This window comes from Centrocercus urophasianus, unplaced genomic scaffold (genome assembly GCF_019232065.1).
Source record: "Centrocercus urophasianus isolate 14NV4802_14NV808 unplaced genomic scaffold, USGS_Curo_1.0 seq_15, whole genome shotgun sequence".
NCBI lineage: Eukaryota > Metazoa > Chordata > Aves > Galliformes > Phasianidae > Centrocercus > Centrocercus urophasianus.
Window position 1 is genome coordinate 2,664,188 of NW_024884697.1, and position 8,967 is coordinate 2,673,154.

At 41.1% G+C, this 8,967-nt stretch overlaps 1 protein-coding gene across 3 annotated transcripts in view; it reads right to left on the reverse strand.

Annotated features, from left to right (window-relative positions):
* The window catches only part of PRKCQ (protein kinase C theta), a 48,666-nt gene that overhangs the window by 38,421 nt on the left and 1,278 nt on the right, over positions 1–8,967 (reverse strand). The window contains exon 1 of one of the 3 annotated variants that reach the window (XM_042816091.1): positions 7,946–8,130. The exons of the other annotated variants lie outside the window; for them this stretch is intronic. The gene's annotated coding sequence lies outside the window, so the exon portion shown is untranslated. Of the gene's footprint in view, positions 1–7,945; positions 8,131–8,967 lie in introns of those variants that run through there. 3 annotated transcript variants of the gene reach the window in all.

The following is an 8,967-nucleotide window of genomic DNA, read 5'->3' on the forward strand; positions in this document are numbered from 1 at the left end:
GTATTACCACATATTCCTCAAAAATATGGCCAAATTTGACACATAGGAACCTCAGACTGCAAATGGAATCTATGTCAAACAACCACACCTTACAAGTGTGTGGCACAAAGGATTTAGGAGACTTATTTAGGAAATTCAGGCACACTAACAACTTGAGCATTACCCCCCTGAGCACTAGACACAGCTCACACTTCGCAATTAGCACCAGAAGGGGTATTTCAAACCATTCAGCCTTCTCCACATCCTTGCATTTTCAAGTTTACCCTGCTAAATACCTTAAAAGCAGAAATACCTCCTACATGGCAGCTCCCCAGCTTCTGCCTTCCTTTTCTGGTCCATCAATCTCTGCCTCAATGGTTTCACTGAAATCATGCTAAGTCCTGTGTTTCCATCCATCTCATTACTCTTTTCTGTAGATGTCACATTTATGCCCTCTTTTGTCAAGACAACTACAAGACCAACCTCTGTGCCTTTCCCACTCTAAATGACTTGGGACTCCAGAGATCTTTTTATAGAAGCTTTGACACATTATTCATAGAATATCCCGTGTTGGAAAGGACCTTAAAAATCATCTAGTTTCAACCCTCCTGCTGTGGGCAGGGCTGCCAACCAATAGACCAGGCTGCCCAGAGTCACATCCACTCTTCTTCAGTCGTACCAGAGCCCAGTTTAAACTGTTTCTATATTACAAGGCAGTTCTGAATCCAGTTAGGCTGGAAGCTCTCTTCCCATGTACAATCTGATGTCCTTTTGTCATCATCAGAACCTCATGATTGTTTCTAAGAGACCTTCCATCTCTCTCTGTATCTTTCCACCTTGTTTATCACTGATCCATCAGTTTCTTTCTGTGTAACTTTCTTTACTTATTTCCCTGACTGGGGGGAATGCAGTGTTCTGACTGGGAATATGCAGTGGGTGGAAGAATGCAATACAAAGGTCAGCCAAAATTCATTTTAGACCAAAGTGCTGAAATCAGAGGGATTGTGTTCTTTGTATTTCTCTTTCTTCCTTTCTTTTCCCATAAAACATGTCCTGGCTGCTAAAGCAAAATTTCATGGATTTGGCTTCATGCTATGTGAAGAGAGAAACCACCTCCCTTCTCCTTCAGACTCTCCATGTTTTTCCTAGTAGTTAGCACAAATTAACATTGGATTACATTGTTTTGTAAGCTCAGAAGGTAGTGCAGCAACTCACATAGAGCCAACAAATATTCAGTCTTACATTAGCTATCCTACACTGTTTATCTTGGTACCACTGCGGCTTATGATCAGTAGGAACCATGAAGTATTCATACCTCAGCAGAGGTTTCCTAAACAAGTTGAGCCATGCAGAGTGCAAAGAAGATAGTACACACAGAATCATAGAATCTTTAACGTTGAAAAAGACCACTAAGATCATCCAATCCAACCATCAAACCATCAACATCTCACCAGACAGAAAAAAATTCAGTTATGCACTTGGGTATCCAAGGGCAGAATGAGAGGAAGTCCTGGTACATTCTCAAAATTCGGAAGAGTTTAGCTCAGAAGTGATGTCACCTCTGTACAGCAAATTAGCCAGTGCAGTAATTGCAAAGGTACAACAGTGATTGTTTGCTTTACTCAAAAGAGATCCCTTTTACTCTGATCAGAAAAGTTCCAGAAAAATCATGGAGATGTTTTGCTCCAGAGATGACAAAAGATGCGGTAAAGGCAGTAATCAGGTACCACCCTTTCCTTCCCACAGTCCCAAAGGTAAAATAAACCCTTTTTCTGAGGTGAAAGCATAGCTGTTGTTTAATATACATACAGCTGCAGAACCAGATCTTTCAGAGAGGTTGTGCAGGTAGGAACTGCATTATCAATATCACTGAAATTTTTAAAAGAAATGTAGATATTTCCTAAAAGGAATAATCTCTTAGGCTCACATCAGCATCATGGTCCTGGTCTCAGGGTGGATATTAGGAAAAACTTTTTCTCTGAATGAATGGTCAAACAAAGGAGCAGGCTGCCTAGGGAGGTGGTGGAGTCTGTCCCTGGAGGTGTTCACGAAACATGGAGATGTGGTACCTAGCAATGTGCTTTAGTGCGCAGTGTTGGTGGTAGGTAGACCACTGGATGATATTAACGGCATTTTCCAACCTTAATGATTTGATGGTTCTGTGATTCCTCAGGTAGAAATTTATGGTCACATAGGCTACATAAATACGGGTACGTCCACTGACCCTGATGCACTAGAGCTACGCTTCCCTCTTCTCTTTGCCCTTAACAAGCAGTCAGAAGTTGGGATCCATTTTAGGGCCAGATCTACTTGATGTTTTTGTAAATGGCTGTGAAAAAAAAAAAATCATTGATATCTTTATTTAACTTCCTATGGGTTTTATGGGCTACAGTTGCCCTGACGAATACCCTCCCCTTGTATGAAGGGGAGGAGGAGACGGGGGAGCTGAAAGCAGAAGCCAGAGGATGCATGTTCTCTACTATTTCAGCAGTATTATACATCAAAACATAAAAAACAAGTGTCACAGCTCTGTTGCAGAAAGCTATGGTGGGAGGGGGAAATCTAGCTAAATTCAGTTCTTAATATGTGCACAGCGATTCAAGACAAATAACAGCGACTCCTGCATTGGTATTTTTCTCTCTTGTTTCCATGGATAAGCAGGGTACAACCTTGCCTAAATCCCATTCACAAGCTAGAACAAATCTCTCTAAGCCTCAGCTGCTCCTTATTTTCTCAGTGTACCAAGTTCAAAATGCCAGCTCTTTTCTCTCAGATGGATTCTTCCCTCACCGCAGTCCTGATGCGTACTACAAGCTCACCAGCACAAAGAAACTCCACAGAAAATTCAAACTGTTACATCAAAGGACTCCTCAAAATTAAAGGCTTCAGTCCAAGTGGAAAATTATCCAAGTATAAGTTTACTTTTGAAGCAAGATTGAAGTTATGCATGTATTATTAGTATACTTGTGCCAGAGCAAAACTGCAATGTCTGCCAACTTCATAAAGTCACTGTAGCCTTACACTTGTGTTTGCAACTAGTCCTGCTAATAGCATTTCTCATATATTTTTCTTCATTAAAGTAACAGAATTCAAGTCACATACCTGATCAGTTTATTTAGGTTACTAGCTAAATTTCGCTGTCAAAAAGACACATGAATATCACAGTGAGATTACTGCTATTTCCTGGTCGCTCCTGAGGACAGAATTTGGACTGAAGTGTTCAATTACTACATAAACACGGACAATGCATACATCTACCAAACTAAAGAAGAACATTATTACAAGTCCAATGCTATGGGTACATTTCTTCAAGAGATTCTTCTCCCACAGAACACCAGAATAACTCCACAAAACAATTACGTAACAAAAGTTCTACAGACAATTTGCTTTGAGAATATATTGCTCTTGATTCCTGTGCTCCTGAAACGAATGCCTTAAATACATCTTCTCAGATCAAGTGTGTTTTATAATAGTGAAACTTTCCTTATGCTTACTGGGATGGGCTATGTTTATTATTTTATTCCAGAAAACATCTGGTACAGTGACATAAGGGGGACTTCCTGCTTGCACTTCCTGCCCTGGGTGGGTATTTTCTCTGGAGTGAATTATCTAGATGTGATGGCAGAATAGTGCTTGTGTTTGATTTAGAGCTACAGTTTCGGTTATGTTTGCTACAGTCTTCTATTCGATCTCAGCTTGGATATTAGGAAAAATTCTCAGAAAGAACAGTGAGGCATTGGAACAGACTGCCCAGGGAGGCTCTTGATTCTTCTTCTCTGGAGATAGTCAACACCTGCCTAGATACCTACATGTGCAGCCTGCTGTAGGGGGCCTGCTTTGCAGGAGGGCTGGACTTGATGATCTCTGGAGGTCCCTTCCAGCCTCTACAATTCTGTGATTCTTTCACATGCATCATGCAAGGAAAGAAATAGAGGTTTCCATGCAAGGCCCTATCCCTATAGACAGAGCTGTGTCTGTGTGTTCACAGAATCACAGAATGGCTTGGGTTGGAAGAGACCTCAAGGATCAAGTTCCAGTGACCCAGCCACAGGCAGGGTTGCCAGTGGTTATATCAAGTACTAGATCAGAATGCCTAAGGCCCCCTCCAAACTGGCCTTAAACACCTCCAAGGATGGGACATCCACAACATCCCTGGGCAACTTGTTCCAACACCTGACCACAAAGTAAAAAAAATTCCCCCTGACAGTGTGGAGGATTCAGTAAGGAATTGAATCATGTCTCCTGCCCCATTTTCCTTTCATTCTTCTTCCAGGGGAGTCAATGCCTACCCTTGTGATGATTTCCTTATTCAGAGGGAGCTACTTTCTCTGATTGCATGTGCTCAATAGGTAAGATGAATCTTCCTGGATAGAACCTGTGCTAGACACTGTCACTACAGCACAGCAGTATCACATCAACTGCTTGGAAGAATATGACATCCAGAAATGTTCAGTGGGGAAAAAGATAGCACATGGTACTCAAACAGTTCAGAAAGAGATTCAAACTGGCCAGTGTGCTGGACAGGAAACCTATCGTGTAGCCCGTTCAGTGAGCAGCTACCCTGAGGCAGTCAAGTGGGAATAAAACATTAGGAACTGACTATAAATCTGAAGTTCCATCTGTCATTGCAGTCAGCTATCTCAGCCAATATAGACACTGTTCTGTAAGATTTTCTTCTTAACTTGTCTATCTACAGATTCTCAAATTACTGGCAGGAAGGCATATACTTCTTCTGAAGAATAGGTAAAAGCCTATAAAAAGAGCTGTAATAAACAGAGACTGCGAATTTGGAGTTGTTATTGATGGTGAGAAACTTAAGTTCACTTCTTTCCTTGGCATAAGGTGAATGAAAGCCACATAATATAATTTCAGAGACTGATGCCTCATTCCAGACTTTTCATGTTGAAGTGATCTTGAATAAGTGTGCTTCAGTGAGTCAAATGCAGAGTGAATTTGTGGTTCAATGTTATGAGGAGTCACTTTTGGTGTTGGAAAAATCTGATTTTTCTCCCTATTTTGGGAAGTGTTTCTAGATTTTATCCAGTATATTTCATATTTCCTCGCTGTCATTTATTGTTAAGAAAGTTTAACAAAAATGTTAGCCTACAACGTCTGGCCCAGAAGATCAGTGAGGAGCTGGTAACCAGTGAGATCCATTTCTTCTCACTTTCCTAGCTGAGGTCCCAGTCTTGCTACACCGGAGCAAATGCATCAGTTTCATTATCCCTTTCTGGCCACATTCTCTCCTGTGAGTAAGGGTTTATCTTCTTTCTGCCCTGACATATATACTATAAGGCTGGCCACTGTAGGTCATTAAGGTCCTACTAAATACAAGCTGAACAGTTTGAGTGTATGAAATGAAGCTAATACTGTTGGAACCAGCAGTGCATGGGCACACATGTCCCTCTGGTCCCAAAAGCAAAAGCACAGTCACCCCTAAATAACTGAAATTGCAACACTGAAACTTCCAATCTAGACTCCGGTCTGCTAACATCTTACTTGGGAGCTGTCACTATGCCATGAAGAACCCTGGCCTATCCATAAATACGAACTTGGAAGACTTCCTTTTTCCTTACATCAACTTATCTCTATTTCTACTTCCAAATCAGTAACGTTTTTGTTACTTCTGCTATAACTCTTTCCTATACACATTGTAAACTTACCAGGATAACTTTTTTTTATTCATCTGTACACTATCGCATCCTCAGCTCCTGGTCAGAGCAATAGTAATTATAGAGAGGGCCCTTCTCCTGTCATGTTTGTTGATAGTTACGATCTGCTAAGTACAGAAATCTTGTTATTGCCTCATTGCATTCAAATGAATGCCTTTAATACCCAGTGTAGGATGTTCCAACCATCTCTATAGGTGCCCCTCTTTGATGCCGTATCAAATTCTTTCCTTTAGCAGTTTGTTGTCTCACAACCGTGGATGAAAACTATCTGAATTTTTCACCATTGTAACTGCCTTATTTACTCTAGGAGATGATTTCAGTGTAGCAATAATTTTTGTAAAATATATATTTTCTATAAAAAAAATCTGACACATTTGTGTTTTCTTGTTTTCTAGCTCATTATCAATGCAAATAAGATGCAGAGCTTTTTTTTAAGCTCAGGTATCCAAGCAGACAGTACTAATGAAATATAAATCACAAAAATTATGCAGGGAAATGTACAATTTCTCCAAAAAAAGTTCTCCTCTGCTCCTGGAGAAGTAGAGACATCTCCTGATAGAAGAGTCCCCAGGCCTTGGGCAGAATGGGGCAGAATTTCCCCATTCTCAGTCATTTACCAATTGGATTTTTTTTTGTATTTGCAGGTTTTTAGGTCTTTTAGTTATTTCCTATGCATATGCTCTTACTGTATTGTTGTATCTTTTGCAGATAAGCAGGGCATTTGTGCTTCACAGTGATAAGGAAATGGAAATACACTTCTTATTAATTAAAGCCATGCAAATTAAAAGATACAGTGGTTGAAAAGCATCCCCAAATAGGTCAAATGTGATATGGAAAAGACCATTCACAAAAACTGTGAAAATGTCGCATGGAGTTTATCACTTGCAAATCTCAGAGCTCTTTACAGCTCAGATGAATATCAACACGTTCATTTTGGAGATAAGTGAGCCCTACGTCTTCACCACACAGCACCTCGCTGATGGGGTGAGAGAGACAAGGCACAGCTATGTGAAATCTACACAATTTCCCTTTCATCTGGCCCTGAATACATCCTTTACCACTGTATACTTCTTCCATTTAGCATTTCTTCCCCAAAAGAGTAGATGGAGGAAAGCTGTTTTACAAATAGCTGGAAATAAAAATATCTCAAAATGGGAAGACACAATTCTACCCCAGCAAGCTGTTCCAAAGCAGTGGTGTTGCTGGAAGGTGTTACCTTACAAACTGGAGAAATTATCCACTGCTAAAACAGCGGTGCTTAATTTGAAAAGCAACCTGGGTTCATTCCCCGCACATCATCAAAGTTAGTTAATTACCTCTACTGCTGGATATAATCTGGTAGGTGATAACAAATTAAAAACCTCCTCCAGGCATGATAAATCCAATGAACATAATGAACACAAACAAGCAATAATACAAAAATCACTATGTAATTGCCAATGTCTTCCTTTCAGTCATGCCTACTACTAGGCGTCCCTCTGGTTTGGATTCAAGCATAGGCTTGAAGTATGGAGAATAACATGACAGAACAGATACAGACCCAATGACTGTCTTCTGTTGTCATCATGTATGTGATTCATTTCCATCTGAGAACTGGAGATGGCACATGAATAGCTCTGCAAAGGAACTGTTCATCCACTCTCAGCTGTATGTGCTTGTGATCACAGAATCGAGGTATTGACTAGTTTTACAAATGCAGGTTTTGGATATTCGTAGAATCATAGATTCAAACAGTCATAGACTCATAAAGTCATAGAATGGCTTTGGTTGGAAGGGATCTCAAAGGGCATCAAGTTCCAAGCCCCTGCCTTATGCAGGACTGCCAACCACTAAATCAGGCACTAGATCATGTTGCACAGGGCTCCATCCAACCTGGCCTTGAACACCTCTAGGAAGGCAGCATCAAGTGATGGTTCACATCACTGTATGGATTTTTGCTTCATTTTCTGTTTCAGTAATCATTTTTTGAAGGTTTAGGCAAAGACCGACATTCTGCTTATGCAAATCTTGGTCAGTAAAATGGGAAGCAAAATGAGATTTTTCAGCTAAGTTTTTAAACTTAGATCCATGACCATACATGCAAGAAGCTAAGAGCAGCTCTGAGAGAGCAGCTATTCTGACAAAATCCCGGAAGCCAGTTAATATTTCATCTCCTTTCCAGGCTGCTACAGAGCTGGCTAAGCTTTGTAATTAAACCCAGATAATTAGAGAAGAAACCAAACAGTTACCGTCAAAAGTTATATTCACCACATCACCTTGTTTGCAACAAAATGGAAGGATATAGAGAGACTAACCTGGAAAAGATCCAAAGGAGGAAAAACAAGAACTTGCCATGCTGAGAAACTAAGCTGCTGAGGCTTTCCTTCCTTCCACCTCTCCTTCCTTGTCTCTCCCCTTAAGCTTTTCTTTTGAGGCCCTGCACCTCTGATGTGCTGCTGAGGTGCACAGTGCATCCGTGAGAAGCTGAGAGCCAACTGACTTTCTTTGAAAGGAAGCACACTTGTGGCAGAAAGAAAAAAAAGAGTTATCTCCGCCCTGGCTTTGTAACAATGCTCTCTTCATATCAGTCTTTGCTGTGCCAAAAAAAAAAAAAAAAAAAAAAGAAAGAAAGAAAAACAAGAAAAATTTTGTCCAATGTGTCAAAGCAATTACAAACAGTCTGAGCAGAAGGAGAGATCTGAGATGCAGTGTGGATGTTCAGGAGGAAGATCTAAATCCTTGCTGGTAAGGCTTTGGAAAAAATCCCAATGGATGTGTAGAACAGGCAAGAAAGTCTTACTAAGCTTTGCATTGCCTATGTCTGTGCAACTGGGGCATCATCTTAAAGTGGTCAGACTTTCAGCTCAGAAATGTGACTTGCTTCATTCATCATGTGCCCTAGGGGTTGGCCAAAAAGTCATGAGAGGAAACCAATGAGTGCAGCACGGCTTAAGGAGCTCAGAGAAAGTGAGGACTGGTGGATACCAAAGTTTCATGACTAGCCTAGACACCAAAAAAGTAACAGAAGTGATGGCCCAAAGCCTGGCCTGAGATCCAGATTTGAGTGATGTTGGGTGTTCAGCAATAGGCTGCCTTAGGAGGCCCTCTGACACCTTCAGCTGAATGCAGCTCTGTCCCACTGCAACCAAGGGGGACAGGAACCTCCTTGGTGCAGGTGCTCCTTTTGGTCCTTCCATTGGGCTCCTAGCATGCATTTCCTGGAAACCCCCAAATGCTGCATGGGCTCAGCTGGGATGTGGAGTCCTTTTCTAGAAAAGAAAGGATAAAAAGGAGAGGAGAGGAGAGGAGAGGAGAGAAGAGGAGAGGAGAGGGGAGA